Here is a 20,841-nt window from a genome sequence, read left to right on the forward strand (position 1 = left end):
TTCATCCTCACACTGTCGGTGAATCTTCATCCTCACACTGTCGGTGAATCTTCATCCTCACACTGTCGGTGAATCTTCATCCTCACACTGTCGGTGAACCTTCATCCTCACACTGTCAGTGAATCTTCATCCTCGCACTGTCGGAGAATCTTCATCCTCACACTGTCGGTGAATCTTCATCCTCACACTGTCGGAGAATCTTCATCCTCACACTGTCGGTGAATCTTCATCCTCACACTATCGGTGAATCTTCATCCTCACACTGTCGGTGAATCTTCATCCTCACACTGTCGGAGATTCTTCATCCTCACACTGTCGGTGAATCTTCATCCTCACACTGTCGGAGACTCTTCATCCTCACACTGTCGGTGAATCTTCATCCTCACACTGTCGGTGAATCTTCATCCTCACACTGTCGGAGACTCTTCATTCTCACACTGTCGGCGAATCTTCATCCTCACACTGTTGGTGAATCTTCATCCTCACACTGTCGGTGAATCTTCATCCTCACACTGTCGGAGAATCTTCATCCTCACACTGTCGGTGAATCTTCATCCTAACACTGTCGGTGAATCTTCATCCTCACACTGTTGGTGAATCTTCATCCTCACACTGTCGGAGAATCATCATCCTCACACTGTCGGTGAATCTTCATCCTCACACTGTCACTGACTCTTCATCCTCACACTTTCGGGGAATCTTCATCCTCACACTGTCAGTGAATCTTCATCCTCACACTGTCGGTGACTCTTCATCCTCACACTGTCAGTGAATCTTCATCCTCACACTGTCAATGAATCTTCATCCTCACACTGTTGGAGACTCTTCATCTTCACACTGTCAGTGAATCTTCATCCTCACACTGTCGGAGAATCTTCATCCTCACACTGTCGGTGAATCTTCATCCTCACACTGTCGCTGAATCTTCATCCTCACACTGTCGGTGAATCTTCATCCTCACACTATCGGTGAATCTTCATCCTCACACTCTCGGTGAATCTTCATCCTCACACTGTCGGAGAATCTTCATCCTCACACTGTCAATGAATCTTCATCCTCACACTGTCGGAGACTCTTCATCTTCACACTGTCAGTGAATCTTCATCCTCACACTGTCGGAGAATCTTCATCCTCACACTGTCGGAGAATCTTCATCCTCATACTGTCGCTGAATCTTCATCCTCACACTGTCGGTGAATCTTCATCCTCACACTATCGGTGAATCTTCATCCTCACACTCTCGGTGAATCTTCATCCTCACACTGTCGGAGAATCTTCATCCTCACACTGTCAATGAATCTTCATCCTCACACTGTCGGAGACTCTTCATCTTCAGAATGTCAGGCTCTTCATCCTCACACTGTCGGTGAATCTTCATCCTCACACTGTCGGTGAATCTTCATCCTCACACTGTCGGTGAATCTTCATCCTCACACTGTCGGAGACTCTTCATCCTCACACTGTCGGAGAATCTTCATCCTCACACTGTCGGTGAATCTTCATCCTCACACTGTCGGTGACTCTTCATCCTCACACTGTCGGTGACTCTTCATCCTCACACTGTCGGTGAATCTTCATCCTCACACTGTCGGTGAATCTTCATCCTCACACTTTCGGTGAATCTTCAACCTCACACTTTCGGTGAATCTTCATCCTCACACTGTCGGTGAATCTTCATCCTCACACTCGGTGAATCTTCATCCTCACACTGTCAGAGACTCTTCATCATCACACTGTCGGAGAATCTTCATCCTCACACTGTCGGTGAATCTTCATCCTCACACTGTCAGTGAATCTTCATCCTCACACTGTCGGAGAATCTTCATCCTCACACTGTCGGTGAATCTTCATCCTCACACTGTCGGAGAATCTTCATCCTCACACTGTCGGTGAATCTTCATCCTCACACTATCGGTGAATCTTCATCCTCACACTGTCGGTGAATCTTCATCCTCACACTGTCGGAGACTCTTCATCCTCACACTGTCGGTGAATCTTCATCCTCACACTGTCGGAGAATCTTCATCCTCACACTGTCGGAGAATCTTCATCCTCACACTGTCGGTGAATCTTCATCCTCACACTGTCGGTGAATCTTCATCCTCACACTGTCGGTGAAACTTTATCCTCACACTGTCGGTGAATCTTCATCCTCACACTGTCGGAGACTCTTCATCCTCACACTGTCGGTGACTCTTCATCCTCACACTGTCGGTGAATCTTCATCCTCACACTGTCGGTGAATCTTCATCCTCACACTGTCGGTGAATCTTCAACCTCACACTTTCGGTGAATCTTCATCCTCACACTGTCAGTGAATCTTCATCCTCACACTCGGTGAATCTTCATCCTCACACTGTCGGAGACTCTTCATCCTCACACTGTCAGTGAATCTTCATCCTCACACTGTCGGTGAATCTTCATCCTCACACTGTCGGTAAATCTTCATCCTCACACTGTCGGTGAATCTTCATCCTCACACTGTCGGAGAATCTTGATCCTCACACTGTCGGTGAATCTTCATCCTCACACTATCGGTGAATCTTCATCCTCACACTGTCGGTGAATCTTCATCCTCACACTGTCGGAGACTCTTCATCCTCACACTGTCGGTGAATCTTCATCCTCACACTGTCGGTGAATCTTCATCCTCACACTATCGGTGAATCTTCATCCTCACACTGTCGGTGAATCTTCATCCTCACACTGTCGGAGACTCTTCATCCTCACACTGTCGGTGAATCTTCATCCTCACACTGTCGGTGAATCTTCATCCTCACACTGTCGGTGAATCTTCATCCTCACACTGTCGGTGAATCTTCATCCTCGCACTGTCGGTGTATCTTCATCCTCGCACTGTCGGTGAATCTTCATCCTCACACTGTCGGTGAATCTTCATCCTCACACTGTCGGAGAATCTTCATCCTCACACTGTCGGTGAATCTTCATCCTCACACTGTCGGTGAATCTTCATCCTCACACTGTCGGAGACTCTTCATTCTCACACTGTCGGTGAATCTTCATCCTCACACTGTCACTGACTCTTCATCCTCACACTGTCGGGGAATCTTCATCCTCACACTGTCAGTGAATCTTCATCCTCACACTGTCGGTGACTCTTCATCCTCACACTGTCAATGAATCTTCATCCTCACACTGTCGGAGACTCTTCATCTTCACACTGTCAGTGAATCTTCATCCTCACACTGTCGGAGAATCTTCATCCTCACACTGTCGGTGAATCTTCATCCTCACACTGTCGGTGAATCTTCATCCTGACACTGTCAGTGAATCTTCATCCTCACACTGTCAGTGAATCTTCATCCTCACACTGTCAGTGACTCTTCATCCTCACACTGTCAATGAATCTTCATCCTCACACTGTCGGAGACTCTTCATCTTCACAATGTCAGGCTCTTCATCCTCACACTTTCGGTGAATCTTCATCCTCACACTCTCAATGAATCTTCATCCTCACGCTGTCGGATACTCTTCATCTTCACAATGTCAGGCTCTTCATCCTCACACTGTCGGTGAATCTTCATCCTCACACTGTCGGAGAATCTTCATCCTCACACTGTCGGTGAATCTTCATCCTCACACTGTCGGTGAATCTTCATCCTCACACTGTCGGAGACTCTTCATCTTCACAATGTCAGACTCTTCATCCTCACACTGTCAATGACTCTTCATCCTCAAAGAGCCAGACGTCTAATATAGGAACAGGACTAGGCCATTCAGCCTCTCGAGCCTGTCACCTGAACAAGGTTACCATGTTCTTGTGTGCGCACAATCTGGCGAATTGTCATTGTCAGACTTACTGCCAACTGCTCCCCCACCCGTCGGCCTTCTCAAGCGGATGTAAAAAATCCCATGGCGCTATTTCAAAGATGAGCAGGCGAGCTCTCCGCGGTGTCCTGGACCAATATTTATCCTTCAATCAACATCACTAAAAACAGATTATGTGGTTTCAATTAATGTAGAATTACTCACAAGTGGCAATTACACGAATCAAGAAAGATAGGAATATAGGAACAGGAGTAGGCCATTGAGCCTCTCGAGCCTGTTCCGCCATTCAATGAGATCATGGCTGATCTGCGACCTAACTCCATAAGCCCGGCTTTGACCCATATCCCTTAATTCCTTTGGTTAAGAGAAAGCTATCAATCTCCGATTTAAAATTAACAATTGATCTGGCATCAATTGTGGTTTGCGGAAGAGAGTTCCAAACTTCTACCACCCTTTGTGTGTAGAAGTGTTTCCTCATTTCACTCCTGAAAGGTCTGGCCCTAATTTTTAGACTGCCCAACCAACGGAAATAGTTTCTCTCTATCTACCCTTGGAGTCGGGTATCATTCTGCTAATAAACCCAACACACTCGCATAAATGTTATGTAATCTGGGAACAAGTGGGAACTAATACCTCAAACTAGCATCCCAGAAAAAAGCAGAGGTCCTGACTAACTTCACCCAGGGACTGCATGTTCTGCCTCCCAGTATTGTCAACAAAGGTTTGTCCTTACAATGATATAATTATTTTGACTTTAATCCTACTTTTTACATAATTGCTACCACCTCACATTTTCCTTAGTCAATCTGAATACTAGTATAGGAACAAGAGGAGGCCATTCAAGCCCACCAACCTGTTCCGCCATTCAGTGAGATCATGGCTGATCTGTATCTTAACTCCATTTACCCGCCTTGGTTCCTTAACCCTTAATACCCTTAATAGGGACAGGGCCACTCAAGGATACACACGCTAAGCTCACAGGTGACGACAGTGAAATGGCAGAAATATTAAATAATTACTTTGTCTCGGTATTTACCAGGAAAACTAACATGGTGGCCATGACATTAGAAGAGATCAAAAAGTATATAAAGACATTTAAGGTATCAAGGGGGGAAATCATTGATAAACTAATCAAACTGAGAGAGGATAAAACCCCTGGTCCGGATGGATTGCATCCATGCATATAAAAGAAGTTAGGGAAGAGATTGCAGAGGCGCTATTACATAAATATAAAAATTCATTAGAAAAGGGGAGAGTGTCAAAGGACTGACGGACAGCTAATGTGATTCCTATATTTAACAAGGGAGATAGAACAAGCCCAGGGAACTATAGACCAATTAGCTTAACGTTGGTGGTGGGAAAGATAATGGATTCCTTACTCAAAGATGTAATAGAAAAACATCAAGGGGAAAAATTTGGTTGCTTTGTGCCTCCCGTTAGCGCCCGAAGAGGGCACAAAGCAACTAGCGCCCGGGCGCCACCACCGCCTCCCACGAAATTCAGTGGGAGGTTAGCGGCAGTGGTAACCATTAGCACCCCGCGGCTCTACGCCGCCGGCGATGATGTCATCGGCATGCGCAGTGCCCCGCTTGCGCCCCGGCCACGATCTTCGGTAGCGCCCCCTGACTTACTGCCGGACGCTATGTCCAACGGGGTTAGGGGGGTCCACCTGCGGCGGGGATGGCGTTAATTAAAGGTGAGGTGCTGGGCGGCCATTTTTGTTGCTGGCTGCCTGCCAGCACCTGCTCCCGTTGCCATCCCCGGCCTCCTCTGCAGCACCCCGGCTGCGCTCCATGAGCCCAGCATTTCTCTTGAATGCCGGGCTCTTTTGCCGGCACTCCGATCCCTGGTGGCCCAGCTGGGCCCCGGGTCGGGCTGCGCAAGGCCCCTCCCCTTTAAGAAGGGGAGGAAGGCCTGCAGTACCGCGGCACATAGCGCCGAGATATTCCCCGCAGTGCCCCAAGAGGGAGGCAGGGCACTTCTAGTAGCACCCCGCTACCCTCTTGGGGCACTACCGATGAATTTCGGCTGCGGGGGCGCTAATTTTTTCGGGGCACTACTTTAAGTTAGTGCCCCAAAGGGGGCGCGACTCAATTTTCCCCCCTTAGAAACTATAAATATAATAAAGAGTAGTCAGCACTGAGTCCAAAAGGGAAGGTCATGCTTGACCAACCTTATTGAATTCTTTGAAGAAGTAACAGAAAGGGTAGACAAGGGTGATGTAGGAGATGTAATACATTTTGATTTCCAAAAAAGGCATCGATAAGTTACCGCATAGCAGACTCATGATTAAGGTCAGAACATGTAGAGTAAGGGGACAAGTAGCAGAATGGAGAGCAAGCTGGCTACAAAACAGAAAGCAGAGAGTGGGCACAATTTCAGATCATAACCTCGGCCCCTATTTCATTTTTTCTTGTAATTTTTCCACTCCTTTCCCCCCTCCCCCCCTTTCCTTTTGTTTCTCTCTCACACCTGGCAGCTATCTCTTGCCCTGCCAGTACACTTTACACCTAATCTCAGCCTATTACCATCTCGTCTAGCTTCTAATACCTTTTATTGTCTCTTTTTTACTTCTTTTGTTTCTTTTATTCTTTTGTCCGATTGCAGCCCTGCCTCCGATCTATCTTTTCTTTCCAGTTTTGAAGAAGGGTTCGACCCGAAACGTCAACTCAAATTTCTGTCCACGGATGTTGCCTGACCTGCTGAGTTTTTCCAGCATTTTCTGTTGTTATTTCGGATTTCCAACATCCGCAGTATTTTGCTATCGTACGGGGTTAAAGGTGGTTACTCAGATTGGCAAATGGTGGGAAATTATGTTCCACAAGGATCGGTGCTGGGACCACTGTTGTTCACCATTTTGCATAAATGATTTGGACTCGGGAATCAGAAGGAGAGATCGAAATGAAGAACAGAAAAGTTATGTTAAGCTTTTATAGAAGCTTGGTTAGTCCACACTTGGAGTACTGTGAACAGTTCTGGTTTCCATATTATAAAAATGATATGGTGTGGAGATGCCGGTGTTGGACTGGGGTGGACAAATGTAAGAAGTCACACAACACCAGGTTATAGTCCAACAGTTTTATTTGAAATCACAAGCTTTCGGAGCGCTGCTCCTTCATCAGGTGCCCCACCACCAAAATGGACCCCATCGGTCTCGCGGCAGACACAGAGGAATTCATCAGGAGAATGAGGCTCCGGGAATTCTTCCACAAATCCCAAGATGTCAGCAGCGAACCCAATGAGACAACCAATGGTCCGGAACAGCAGACAGAGGGATCCGCAGTGCAGCAACTGAAGAAGAAAGAGTCAAATTGGACCCCTCCGGAGGGTCGCTGCCCTAAGCTTGACATGTATGCTCAAGCTATCAGGAGATGCATCAACGCCAGATTCATCAGCCGCACTCACAAGAAAGTCCAGAATGTCACCCGAGCACAACGCAACGCCATCCACGCTCTCAAGACCAACCGCAACATCGTCATCAAACCAGTAGACAAAGGAGGAGCCATCGTCATACAGAACAGAATGGACTATTGCAAAGAAGCATACCAACAACTGGATAACCAGGAACACTACAGACAGTTACCCGCAGATCCGACCAAAGAACACACCCACCAACTCAACAGACTGATCAAGACCTTCGATCCAGACCTTCAAAGCATCCTACGCGCTCTCATCCCACATACTCCCTGATATACCTATCAATTCCTCCAATAAAAGGCGAAGAGTTACGAAGGTGACTAAAGGTTTTTATTGACTAAATAACAGAGCCCACTCTCGTGGGTGATCCGATCCAAGCAGGAGGAATACCAGCCAGTCGCTCACCTTTATACCTGGCCTGGTGGGTGGAGCCAAGGCGGAGTCGGCAGTGGTCATCCCAGGTATAGCAGTGTGGCAAGAGGCGACCTCGTACCGTGATACAATAGTGGTCAGTGATACAGTTATAACGAACAGTGGTGAACAGTGCTAACTACTAACAGTGATACGATAGTGAACGTGGTTTACCACATTCACCCCTTGTTTAGAATTAAGTCCGGCGGGGTGAAGTGTACTACCAATTCTGGTAGGTCAGTCTGTCCGGAGGCTTCGTAAGCCTCTCCGATCGCCGCAGCGGTGGTGTTGCCTTATCCGGTGCTGGTGCCTTATCCGGTGTTGATGCTGGTGTTTGCGTGGTCGGCGAGGGCTCGTGGGGTTCCGGCATGTCGTCTACCTGGGCTGAGGTTCGGGGGGGTGGTGGCGGTGTTTCCGGATCAGCTGAGGGTGCGAGGTCTCGTAGGGCTACAGTGTCCTCTCGCCCGTCTGGGTACGCCACGTAGGCGTACTGGGGGTTGGCGTGCAGGAGGTTCACCCTCTCGACCAGGGGGTCCGTTTTATGGGCCCTCACGTGTTTCCGCAGCCAGACCGGCCCCGGGGCGGTCAGCCAGGTTGGTAGAGTGGTTCCCGTAGTCGACTTCCTGGGGAAAACGAACATTCGTTCATGGGGGGTGGTGTTAGTGGCCGTGCAAAGTAATGACCGGATGGAGTGCAACGCTGTCGGGAGGACTTCTTGCCAGCGGGAGGTTGGGAGGCCCTTAGACTTTAAGGCTAAGAGGACGGCCTTCCATACCGTCGCGTTCTCTCTTTCCACCTGACCGTTACCTCTGGGGTTGTAGCTGGTGGTCCTGCTTGCTGCAATACCTCTCTCTAGGAGGAATTGCCGGAGTTCCTCGCTCATGAAGGAGGAGCCCCGGTCGCTGTGTATATAGTTCGGGAACCCGAACAAGGCGAAGAGGGCATTCAGGCACTTAATGACCGTGCTACTGGTCATGTCGGGGCAGGGGAAGGCAAAGGGGAAACGGGAGTACTCATCAACGATGTTGAGGAAGTACACATTACGTTCAGAGGATGGGAGGGGCCCCTTAAAGTCGATGCTCAGGCGCTCGAAGGGGCGGGTGGCCTTGATCAGGCTTGCTCGGTCCGGCCTATAGAAGTGCGGTTTGCACTCCGCACAGGTCTGGCAGTTCCTGGTCATGGTCCTGACCTCCTCGATGGAGTAGGTCAGGCTGCGGGCCTTAATGAAATGGTAGAGTCTGGTGACTCCGGGGTGGCAGAGCTGGTCGTGGAGGGTCTGAAGCCTATCGATATGCGCGCTGGCGCATGTCATTCGTGAAAGGGCATCAGGGGATTCGTTCAGCTTGCCTGGCCGGTACAAGATCTCATAATCGTAGGTGGAGAGCTCGATTCTCCATCTCAAAATCTTGTCATTCTTGATTTTGCCCTTCAGCTTGTTATTAAACATGAAAGCCACCGAACGCTGGTCGGTGAGGAGGGTAAATCGTTTGCCTGCCAGGTAGTGCCTCCAGCGCCGTACTGCCTCCACGATCGCCTGGGCCTCTTTCTCGACCGACGAATGTCGGATCTCGGGGCCCTGTAGGGTCCTTGAGAAGAAGGCCACTGGCCTCCCCTCCTGGTTTAGGGTGGCGGCTAAGGCGAAGTCGGATGCGTCGCTCTCCACCTGAAAGGGGATGGACTCGTCCACTGCATGCATCGTGGCCTTGGCTATGTCTCCCTTAATGAGGGAGAAGGCCGCGCACGCCTCCTCCGTGAGGGGGAAGGAAGTGGCTTTCAGGAGGGGTCTGGCTTTGTCCGCGTAATTGGGTACCCATTGGGCATAGTAGGCGAAAAGCCCCAGGGTTCTCCTAAGTGCTTTAGGGCAGTGGGGGAGGGGTAGCTCCATGAGGGGGCGCATTCTTTCTGGGTCGGGGCCGATGATTCCGTTCTCCACTACGCAGCCGAGGATGGCAAGGCGCGTGGTGTTAAACACGCATTTCTCCTTATTGTAGGTGAGGTTCAGCCGTTGGGCCGTACGGAGGAATTTCTCCAGATTCGCGTCATGTTCCTGCCGGTCGCGGCCGCAGATAGTGACGTTATCTAGGTAGGGGAATGTAGCCTGCAGTTCGTTCTGGTCAACCATCTGGTCCATCTCCCTTTGGAAGACCGAGACCCCATTAGTGACACCGAAGGGGACCCTAAGGAAGTGGTATAGGCGCCCATTCGCCTCGAAGGCGGTATACTGGCGGTCCTCAGGGTGGATAGGGAGTTGGTGGTAGGCCGACTTCAGGTCGATGGTCGAGAATACTTTATACTGTGCAATCTGATTGACCATGTCAGATATGCGGGGGAGGGGGTATGCGTCCAGCTGGGTATATCTGTTTATGGTCTGGCTGTAGTCGATGACCAGGCGGTTTTTATCGCCGGTCTTTACGACTACGACCTGGGCACGCCAGGGGCTGCTGCTCCCCTCGATAATGCCCTCTTTCAGGAGGCGCCGCACCTCAGAGCTAATGAAGGCTCTGTCCCCGGCGCTATACCGCCGGCTCTTGGTAGCGACGGGTTTGCAGTCAGGGGTAAGGTTAGCAAACAGAGAGGGTGGCGGGACCTTGAGGGTGGAGAGGCTGCAGGTGTTACGCGGTGGGCGGTTTAACGTTTGCTGGTTGTTGACTGTGAGTGGGGGGAGGGGTCCACCGTATGCTAGGGTTACGCTTTGGAGGTGGGATTGGAAGTCCAGCCCTAGTAGGACGGCAGCGCAGAGATGGGGGAGGACGAGGAGTTTAAAGTTTTTATACTCCGTGCCCTTAACCGACAGGGTCACGACACAGTAGCCGCTGATGTCCGTGGCGTGGGACCTCGATGCCATCGAGATTCGGCTGCGCGTTGGTAGGACAGAGAGGGAGTAGTGGCTCACCGTGTCTGGGTGGATGAAGCTCTCCGTGCTTCCGCTGTCGAACAGGCAGGTCGTGGCGTGGCCGTTCACTTTGATGTCCATCATTGACTTGGACAGATGGTGCGGGCGGGCTTGGTCCAGGGTGACGGAAGCTAGTGTGTAGCTGAGCGAGTCGTTGTCATCTGCGGGCGAGGCGGTCGGGCGTGGTGAGTAAAATGGCGTCTCCCACGAGGTAGGGCAAAATGACGGAGAAGATGGCTGCCCCCGTAGCTCACATGAGGCACTATTGGGGTCGGTTGCCTTAATCAAAGATGGCTGCCCCCATGACTCATGTGTGGGGATGCTGGCCTCAGTTGCCCTAAACAAAGATGGCCGCCCCCATGACTCATGTGTGGGGATGCTGGCCTCAGTTGCCCTAAACGAAGATGGCCGCCCCCATAGTTCGCATGCGGCACTGCTGGCCTCTGAGGATCCGCTCCTGCAGGCCTTGGAGAAGTGGCCTTTCTTCAGGCAGGTTTTGCATATGGAGTTCTTGGCTGGGCAGCGCGACCTCGGGTGCTTCTCCTGGCCACAAAAAAAACAGCCGGCGGCCCGATCGCGGATGCCCGATGTCGGGGCCGGTGCCGGGGGTGGCGGGGCCGGTCGGGTCCGGGACGCCGACGCAGAGGTAGGTCCCGGGGGCGGCGCTGGGAAGGGTGCTGTGGTAGGGGTCGGGCCCGAGTCCCAGGGTCGCGAGCAGTACCTGGTGAATGCTTCCTGATCTTGGTGGGCCACTTCCAGGGAGATAGCGAGGGCTTCAGCTTTTTCCATGCTGAGGTCTTTAGCTTCCAGCAGTCTTTGCCATGAGTACTCGGACCGTAGGCCTTTCAGGAATGCGTCGCGGATATTATCTTCAGTATTTTCGGCTGCCGACACCGATTTAAAGTCACAGTTCCTGGCGAGTGCATATAGCGCCTGTGAGAATTCGGCTACTGATTCTCCTGGCTGTTGCGGCCGTGATCTTAGGAGGTGCCTAGCGTACATGTAGTTTACCGGGGTCCGGTACTTCTGTTTCAGCAGGTTGATGGCGGTCTCGTAGGTAGTCATGTCCTCGATGAGAGTGTATACTCTCGGGCTCAGTTGTGCCTGCAGGACACTTAGTTTGGATGCCTGAGGGACGCTGGATTCTCTCAGGTATGATTCGAAGCAGACCAGCCAGTGTTTAAAGTCTGCGGCTGAGTTTGCTGCTCGTGGGTTCAGGTCCAGGTACGGCGGTCTGAGGGCTCGCAGCCAAGCTGGCTGGTGTGGCTGTGCTCCTGGGAGCTGCGCTGGTGGCTCCTCCGCCGGTTGTGACTCGTTGTCGGACATCATTAAATTTAGTCAATAAAATTGATATACCTATCAATTCCTCCAATAAAAGGCGAAGAGTTACGAAGGTGACTAAAGGTTTTTATTGACTAAATAACAGAGCCCACTCTCGTGGGTGATCTGATCCAAGCAGGAGGAATACCAGCCAGTCGCTCACCTTTATACCTGGCCTGGTGGGTGGAGCCAAGGCGGAGTCGGCAGTGGTCATCCCAGGTATAGCAGTGTGGCAAGAGGCGACCTCGTACCGTGATACAATAGTGGTCAGTGATACAGTTATAACGAACAGTGGTGAACAGTGCTAACTACTAACAGTGATACGATAGTGAACGTGGTTTACCACACTCCCCACATGGGAGACTTCTAATGCCTCCCAAAGATACACAAAGCCAGCACACCCGGACGTCCTATTGTATCAGGCAACGGAACCCTGTGTGAGAACCTCTCTGGATACGTCGAGGACATCCTGAAACCCATCGTACAGGGAACCCCCAGCTTCTGTCGTGACACTACAGACTTCTTACAGAAACTCAGCACCCATGGACCAGTTGAACCAGGAACACTCCTCGCCACGATGGACGTCTCGGCACTCTACACCAGTATCCCCCACGATGACGGCATCGCTGCGATAGCCTCAGTACTCAACACCAACAACAGCCAATCTCCAGACACCATCCTACAACTCATCCGCTTCATCCTTGACCACAATGTCTTCACCTTCGACAACCAGTTCTTTACCCAAACACACGGAACAGCCATGGGGACCAAATTCGCACCCCAATACGCCAACATCTTCATGCACAAGTTCGAGCAAGACTTCTTCACTGCACAGGACCTCCAACCAACGCTATACACCAGATACATCGACGACATTTTCTTCCTATGGACCCACGGCGAAGAATCACTGAAAAGACTACATGATAACATCAACAAGTTCCATCCCACCATCAAACTCACCATGGACTACTCCTCAGAATCGGTTTCATTCTTGGACACACGAATCTCCATCAAAGACGGACACCCCAGCACTTCACTCTACCGCAAGCCCACGGACAACATCAGGATGCTCCACTTCTCCAGCTTCCACCCTAACCACGTTAAAGAAGCCATCCCCTATGGACAAGCCCTGCGAATACACAGGATCTGCTCAGACGAGGAGGAACGCGATGGACACCTACAGACGCTGAAAGATGCCCTCGTAAGAACGGGATATGACGCTCGGCTTGTCAATCGACAGTTCCGATGGGCCACAGCAAAAAATTGCATAGACCTCCTCAGAAGACAAACACGGGACACAACCAACAAAGTACCCTTCATCGTCCAGTACTTCCCCGGAGCGGAGAAACTACACCATGTTCTTCGCAGCCTTCAACACGTCATCGATGACAACGAACACCTCGCTAAGGCCATCCCCACGCCTCCACTACTCGCCTTCAAACAGCTGCCTAACCTCAAACAGACCATCATTCACAGCAAATTACCCAGCTTTCAGGAGAACAGCGACCATGACACCACACAACCCTGCCACGGCAACCTCTGCAAGACATGCCAGATCATCAACACAGATACCATCATCACACGTGAGGACACCACCCACCAGGTACATGGTACATACTCATGTGACTCGGCCAACGTTGTCTACCTCATACGTTGCAGGAATGGATGCCCCGGAGCATGGTACATCGGCGAGACCATGCAGACACTGCGACAACGGATGAACGGACACCGCGCAACAATCACCAGGCAGGAGTGTTCCCTCCCAGTCGGGGAACACTTCAGCAGTCAAGGACATTCAGCCTCCGATCTTCGGGTAAGCATTCTCCAAGGCAGCCTTCGAGACACACGACAACGCAAAATCGTAGAGCAGAAACTGATAGCCAAGTTCCGCACTCATGAGGACGGCCTCAACCGGGATCTTGGGTTCATGTCACGCTACATGTAACCCCACCTGACGTAGGGTCATCCAGACTCGAGTCGTCGTTGGCTTGTTCTCTCTACACAGATGCGGCTGGACCTGCTGTGATTTCCAGCAAAGAAAATGTTTTTTCTCTGTTTTTTGTTTTTCATACAGACCCCAGCATCTGCAACATTTTGCCCCTTGTGACCCCACCTCATTGTTCTTTGATGTAATGTTTTCCTGACTGACCTGTTTGGACACCATTCACACCTTTGATTACTGTGATTATCTCTCTGCCGAGGTGTGATAAATGGCAGTTAGAAAGATTACCTGTAAACATCTGACATGATTCTCTGACTATATAAGCTGTGTCTATAGGCATCTCTCCACTTCACCTGACGAAGGAGCAGCGCTCCGAAAGCTTGTGATTTCAAATAAAACTGTTGGACTATAACCAGGTGTTGTGTGACTTCTTACATAAAAATGATATAGAGGCACTGGAAAAGGTGCAAAAAAGGGTTACTAGGATGATACCAGAGTGGAGAGGTTATACCTATCAGGAAATATTGAACAGGCTCGGGCTCCTTCCTCTGGAAAAGAGAAGTCTGAGGGGTGATCAGATAGAGGTCTTTAAAATAATGAAAGGTTTTGACAGAGTGGATACAGAGAGAATGGGGTCGATTTTCCTGGAGCCGTCAGGCAGGGTTTCAGGCGTGTGGTGGCGGGGGGGGAAATCGCAAAAATAGGGGGTCGCGACCACCCCCCCCGCCTGATTTCCCCGCCCCATCCGACTTTCGCCCCGGCATTTCAATCAGACCCGAATCAGTCCCGCCCGCAGCAGGCGGGACTGGTCGCCGGGAGCCTAATCACCAATAATTGGCATCTTTAATGCCACTTTAAGGGGCCCTTGTTATTTTCAGCCTTTTCCCACGCTAAACACGCCTAGTGGGAACCCCGCTGATGAAACCTGGCGTGAACAATGTCGGCTTGCTTACTTTCAGCTGCAGGTCAATCAGGAAAGAAGAGATTTAATCAGACAGCATTTGTAGGTTGCAGGACCTTGTTGTTTCAGGCTTGGGGCAACTTGTTCCAGGCTTAGGCACAGCTGTGGAAGGTTGGAGCCTCACACACTTCTCCAGTGTGAGCTCCTGGGAAGCCCCTCTCGCCACCCTCACTCAGCGCTTCCTCAACTGAGGCACCTACCAGAAGCATGGGAGGCCTTTTTTCCCTTCCCCTCTTGGCATTAGAGGACCTCCAGCCCCAATCGCGAAATGACACACGCCACAACTGCAAAAGTTGCCATCTAAAATTTTATTTACAATAACCAACTGATGGCATTTTAAAAATAAACACATTTCACCCAAGTGACTACCCTTGTGATTAGTGGTGCTTTATTTTTCTCTTATGCGTGCTCCTACGTAGTGGTTCCCCTGTGGCTTCAGCAGATGTGGAGGCCCCTTGCTCACTTTCCTGCTGCTCCTGTCTCGACACCTTTGGCAGGCGTCCTCTGGGATGGCGAGCCTGTGAGGGCTCGCCAGCAGTCTGCTGCTGCTGCGGCTGTGCAGGGGTTGAGACCTCTATCTCCGTTGGGTGTGGACTCCGGCGGGGCTCTGACCGAGGGCTCTGCAGTGGCATGGAAGTGTGAGCGCTTGGAGAGGAGCCCCCACTTCCTTGAGGTCTGCCACCAACCTCCCTCTCATGGGTCAGCTCCCCCTCAGTGCCTGCAAGTGGCTTGAGAGCACCTTGCTGCACATCAGGGGGGCCATGGGGACCTGTTTCTACAATGGCAGTCCTACTCAGAGGGCCTGCCATGAAGGTTTGGTTTCTCTGTTTAATAGCTGACCATCGCTTCTCCAGAGATTTCAGTCTATTCTGAACACTCACCATGTTTTTAACACTCTGGCGGCTTAGCTCCTCCATGGCCGTAGCCATCCTCTCCTCTACTGTAGCCATCCTTTCCGCGGAGGTTGCCATCCTTTCCGTGGTGATGCGTTCATGCGCCAATGACTCCACAAAGGCTCTGCTCATGTTGGCTATGAACTCCTCCATTCGCTCCACACTCGCAGCGACCCTGGAGACAAAACCTGCCAGAGACTCCTGCATCTGTGCATGGAGATCCATCACCTCTTCTCTTGTGGATGGACCCAGAGGCAGAGGGTCGACATGCAGCAGAGCTGAGCTGGCAGAGTCCTGTGCCCTCCGACGAGGACTCTCCACTGCTGTCCCTGTCTCCACCATCTGCTGATGCTCACTTGTGAGCTGTGATACACCAAGTGACAACACTGCTCTATCTCGCGAAGGTCCCACCGAGGTGTGAGTGTCTGCGCTGGTGATGGGTGCGCTGAATTCTGCTGACGCTGCACCCTCAGAGGTGGGAGCTTCCTCTGAGGCGTCTGGCTGCTCAGCCACTTCCTCCTCCGCAGTGGGGACGGGGGCTTCGGATGGTCCTGTGGGGGAGTAAAGGAAAGAGTTAGAGATGTGATGCCAAGGTTACATGCACATTGGATTTTGCAGATGTCATAAGTCCAAATGATGTAGCTTCAGAATCACAACAGCAACTCATGCTATGTCAATGAAAGAGATGGAAAACTATTCTGTCACCAGCTTGTGGTCCTGCCCCTGTCTCTCCTTCCCCAGCTTCCGCAGCCACATCAGCCCTGACAATTTCCAGGACTCCTTCCTCCCAGGGGGTCAGGTGGGCTATTGAGGGTGGGCCTCCTCCAGTCCTGGCTCGCTCTCCGTTGTTGTGAGCTCTCTTTTTCTGCAATGAGGGAGACAAGTGGAGTTTGAGTGAGAATGAAGGAGTGAGTGTAGAGATTGCATAGCATCGATACTTAGAGGGAGACAAAGATGGTGTGAGGCTGCAAGACCAAGGGCCCTCCCTGTGTGTTGTCAGTTGTGCTCAAAGCATCAGAGTGAGAGGGAGTGTGAGGGCTGCATGGTGGAATAGTTATGTGAATGTGAGCATAGAGAGAGAGGGAATGGGTAAGGGTGCATGGATGTGACTGTGAAGTGGGATGTGGAGGAAGAGAGTGCTAAAGCTGAGTGCTGGTGGGGAAAGGCAATGGGGATCAGTTTGAGGGTGATGGAAACTTCATACTTACTTTTCCTGTACGGTGAAGGTCATGGAATCGCTTCTGACACTGTATCCAGGTTCTTCTGGTGACTCCCAGCGAGTTGACATCTGCTGACACCTGCATCCATGCAGCCTTGGTCTCAGTGGGAGGCCTCTTCCTCCCTGACCTAGGGAAGAGGACCTCCCTGTGGGCTCTCACCCCATCCAATAATGCCTGCAATGAAGCCTCGTCGAATTTGCGGCCAGCTCGGGGTCTGGCACTGGCCACAGCTGCTGCAGGCTCCTCTGCCATCCTATGTGGTTCGTTTGGAAGCCTGCAGAGGTTGCAATGCTTGCTATAGACTTTAAAAGTACCACGAATGATGACATCATACTGTGGGGCTTTCTGACTGGAAATAGTCAATTAGCAAGGGTGCCCACACGCTGGAAATGAATTGGCCAATTGAGGGAAAATTGCATCCAGCTGACAGACCCATTTAGATTCGTGTGGGAACCCCGACATTCGGGGAACCCGACAATTCCCCGCACCTGCGGGAAAATCGGCCCCAATGTTTCCACTTGTGGGGAAGAGCAAAACTAGAGTCCATCAATATAAGATAGTCACCAAGAAATCAAATAGGGAATTCAGAAGAAACTTCTTTACCCAGAGAGCGGTGAGAATGTTGGACTCGCTGCCACAGGGAGTGCTTGAGGTGAATAGTATCGATGCATTCAAGGGGAAGCTAGATAAGCACATGGGGGAGAAAGGAATAGAAGGATATGCTGATAGGGTGAGATGAAGAGGGGTGGGAGGAGGTCCGTGTGGAGCATAAACACCAGCACGGACCAGTTGGGTCGAATGGCCTGTTTCTGTGCTGTAACTTCTTTGTAACATTGTATCCCTTGCCTAACAAAAATCTATCAATCTCAGTTTTGAAATTTTCAATTGACCCCCCAGCCTCAACAGCTTTTTGGGGGAGAGAGTTCCAGATCTCCACCACCCTTTGTGTGAAGAAGTGCTTCCTGACATCACCCCTGAACGGCCTGGCTCTAATTTTAAGGTTATGCCCCCTTGTTCTGGACTCTCTGAGGAAATAGTTTCTCTCTATCTATCCGATCAATACCTTTAATCATCTTAAACACCTCGATTAGATCACCCCTTAATCTATTATATTCAAGAAATGCAAGCCTAGTCGATGCAGTATAGCACAATATTAGAACACTACGTAAACTCAATTTAAAAGGAGCACAACTGAAATAAACCAACCTGCAATCTTCGAGCACTTTCAATTTTATGCACGCTAAACGTGCGCTCTGAACTGGGCTGTCAGCCCCCGGGTCAGTCGAGTTATTCGGGTTCCCCATGGGTCAGTTTCTGGGTCGCTGGCTGTTTGCAATGACATGGAGGAGGAGGAGGACTCTGAAGCCATATAATCGACAGAGATTACAAAGGGGGAAAAAAGGCCCAAATATCGGAAATCTGAATCCGTCAGTACCTGTAAAAAGAAAATACAGATTGTCGTGTCAGGTAGCATCAAATCTGAAATCACATTCATCTGTTTTCTTTTACAGGTGCTTATAAACCTGCTATGCATTTCCAGCATTTCCTGTTTTTTATTATGCATATTGATTATATAAATATATCTTATTTCTCTCTCTCTCTTCCTCTTACATTTTGGCCCAGAAATTCGGGTCGGGGGCTTCCCGCGAGTGCAAGCCCCCGACCTGCATTTACCTTGCGCGCCGGCCGTTGAGCTGTGGGCCCGCGTGGAATTCCGATCCTGGGCCTGCTCCAACTGCCGGCGCGCAGTGCTTGCGTATCCCAGGGGCGCAGTTAGTTCGATGCGTCCCCTGGGATCACGTGGGCCATGGGGAGCCAATCGGAGCAGGGAATGCTCCATTCATAAGTTTGACAGGAAGTGCTGTCAAAACTTAGAAATACTACGGCCCCAAAACATCACTAAATCTTCAAATAAATTAAAAGAAACATCACATTTTTTAAATAAACTATAAATTACATGAAATAACTATTTTAAACAATAAATTACATTTTTGAAAAAAATTATTTTATTTTCTAATGGGGCTAAAAATAAACTTACCTTTCTTTAAAGTATTTAAAAATAATAAACCTGTGGAAAAAATGTTTTAATTTTAATTAATTCACCACTTACCTTGTAAAAAGCAGGCCTTACGCCTGCTTTTTATATGTCTAACTTCTGCAGACTTACCCTCCCGGGAAAACCTGTAAAAAAAACTAAGTTCGATGCGCACGTGCAGCCTCTCCTGCGCACGCGTTCGACCTCTGAACCCCTGCTTTCAGGGGAACGGAAGTGCCGGTTTCCCGCGCACGCGCAGTGCATGCAGGAAACCGGCACTTCCATTGGGCTTACGGGTGAGTACCCCGTGCGTACTCACCCGTGGAGACCCGAATTTCTGGGCCAGTATTATATATATATCTATATAGTGTCCTAAAGACAGCACCTCCAACACTGCTGCACTCGGGGCCTGGACTAATGATCCAGAGACATGAGTTCAAGTGCCACCACGGCAGCTGGGGAATTTAAATTCAGTTAATTAAATAAATCTGGAAAAAAAAACAGTTGTCAGTAATTGTGACCATGAGGCTACTGGATTGTTGTTAACCCATCTGGTTCACTAATGCCCTTTAGGGAAGGAAATCTGCCGTCCTTACCTGGTCTGGCTGATATGTGACTCGCGACCCACAGCAATGTGGCTTGACTCTTAACTGCCCTCTGAAATGGCCTAGCAAGCCACTCGTACCAAACCACTACGACAAAGTCACTGTGGGAGTACCTTCATCACACGGGACTGCAACGGTTCAAGAAGGTGGCTCAGCACTGCCTTCCATAGGGCAATTAGGGGTGGGTAATAAATGCTGGTCTTGCCAGCGATGCCCACATCCTGTGAACAAGTAAATTTTAAAAATTTCAAATAAAACTCCCTCAGTAACTGCACTGGGGGAGGGTCAGTGTCAGCCTGGATTTTGTGCTCACGTCTCTGGAGTGGGGACTTGACCCCACGACTTTCTGATTCAGGGTGAGAGTGCTACCCACAGCTGTTAGCGGGAGGTAGAGAAAATTGCACTGTGCATCTAGAACACAGGAGGCACAAGAGAGGCATTGACCACAATAATATCGATAAAGTAGAACTCAGGATCAGGAATGGCTACGCAGTCCATCTGGCCAATCTCGGATGAGAGAGTTTTGCATGTGGGATCGTGCGCGTCTTGGTTCTAATGTACAACATCTAGGCCCCGATTTTCCTCAGCCTACCGCTCGTTATGTGCTTGGTGCTTGTTGCCATGGCGTTAGGGTGAAGCATTAGGAGCGGAGCTGTGAATAACCCGCTGCGCGAGTCTCTGCCGCTTTAGCATTTGTTCCTTGATGCCATAATCAGAGGGCAGGAACTTAGCGCCTGGGCCCAGTGAAAGCAGGCAAATTTATGTTAATGACATGGGAGCGTCATTCTGAGGTCTCTCACGCCTTGTTCTGATGACTGACACCAAGTGAAATCAATTCCCAATATAACTGGGTTGCCAGGCGATGTGCATTGCAGGCAAAGGCATCGAAAGTAAGCCATTTTAGCCCACTTTCACCAATTTTAGTTTCTCATTTTTAATTTATCTCTCATGAGCTTTTATGCTAATTGATTATTTTTATACAGTACAACTATCAGTGGGTTTTCCAATGGGAATTCCCCCAATACGAGATGCACCCACACACACCAAGGGATGGCAGGCAGGTCAGGGCTCTGTGCCCTCCTGCCTGGGCCCACATATCCCCATCTGGCAGCAGAGGTGGCCAGGCCTCACTTTGGCAGATGTGCTAGCGGAGTCCCCAACTCCCGAAGTTGGTTGGGACAGGAAGCCCGGAGAGACAGGTGCATGCGAAGGCCTAACGAACTGTTATGAGAAATGGGCTAAAAATTGAGCAGCGCCCCAATTGAGGCACTAACTTCGCCAGGGCGTGGAAAAATTACCGCCCCCATGCCGGAAATTGAGTGGTTACGCCCCAAGAGGGAAGCGGAGCGCTACTA

The 20,841-nt window shown here is 50.4% G+C and overlaps 1 long non-coding RNA gene across 8 annotated transcripts in view; it reads right to left on the reverse strand.

The window, feature by feature from the left end:
• The window catches only part of LOC147107890 (uncharacterized), a 420,818-nt gene that overhangs the window by 343,033 nt on the left and 56,944 nt on the right, over positions 1–20,841 (reverse strand). For all 8 annotated transcript variants that reach the window (XR_015080907.1, XR_015080906.1, XR_015080908.1 and 5 more), the window contains one exon: positions 18,053–18,281. This is a non-coding gene — a long non-coding RNA (uncharacterized LOC147107890). The remainder of the gene's footprint in view (positions 1–18,052; positions 18,282–20,841) is intronic.

The sequence above is a fragment of the Somniosus microcephalus genome, chromosome 14 (genome assembly GCF_052327205.1).
Source record: "Somniosus microcephalus isolate GS21.2 chromosome 14, FLI_Smic_1.0, whole genome shotgun sequence".
NCBI classification, from domain to species: domain Eukaryota; kingdom Metazoa; phylum Chordata; class Chondrichthyes; order Squaliformes; family Somniosidae; genus Somniosus; species Somniosus microcephalus.